The following is a 676-nucleotide window of genomic DNA, read 5'->3' as shown; positions in this document are numbered from 1 at the left end:
CGTGCAGAGGAACTTTATTGAGTTTTATTCTATTTTTTAAAACCTCGTGAATTATCATGAGGCAATCAATCAAAAACAGAATCATCTAAATCTTAATCAATATTCTTGTTCCTTAAAAAGTTAGCCCTACTTAATAGACAGATACTTTTCAAGATCTCACGTTTACGAATACGACATGTTACATAAGAAAGTATCAAAGAAGGTATAATACATACTCCAAGTATTGAAATGCACGCCATCGTGTTGGGATTCAATATTTCGACATTAATTGTGTCATCATCAGGAATCATGTTACGCAATAAGTGGTGCACATATGAATCAATGAGAAAGCTGCAGTGTAAGAACGCGCGAAAAACTAAATTACCACTTGAACACAACTCAGTGTTGTTCTGCGAGTCGTGCTTTTTTTTCAGTTTCTCTTGGTTATCGTCGTTCTTTGTTTAATATTCACTTATAGTACAAGCACGAGTAAATCGTATGTATTTTCTGATGTTTTGAAATTTCAACACCATAGCGTTGTTAGAGTATTGCTTACCTTTAAAATTAAGAGTAAACTACTGATAAATCACCTCTGGTTTCTCTGCATCACGTATAAATCTTTCGCCTTTTACTAAAGATTTCCGTGCAGAGGAACTTTATTGAGTTTTATTCTGTTTTTTAAAACCTCGTGAATTAT

General features: G+C 33.3%; 1 pseudogene; it reads left to right on the top strand.

Moving 5' to 3' along the window:
• Positions 1-566: 566 nt before the first annotated feature.
• Positions 567-674, top strand: LOC117099977 (annotated as a pseudogene).
• The last annotated feature ends 2 nt before the right edge of the window (positions 675-676 follow it).

This window comes from Anneissia japonica, unplaced genomic scaffold (assembly GCF_011630105.1).
Source record: "Anneissia japonica isolate Jap-2015-1 unplaced genomic scaffold, ASM1163010v1 scaffold51416_len676_cov111, whole genome shotgun sequence".
Lineage (NCBI taxonomy): Eukaryota > Metazoa > Echinodermata > Crinoidea > Comatulida > Comatulidae > Anneissia > Anneissia japonica.
The sequence above is the reverse complement of the archived record's forward strand: the minus strand, read 5'-3'. Positions and strand labels throughout refer to the sequence as shown.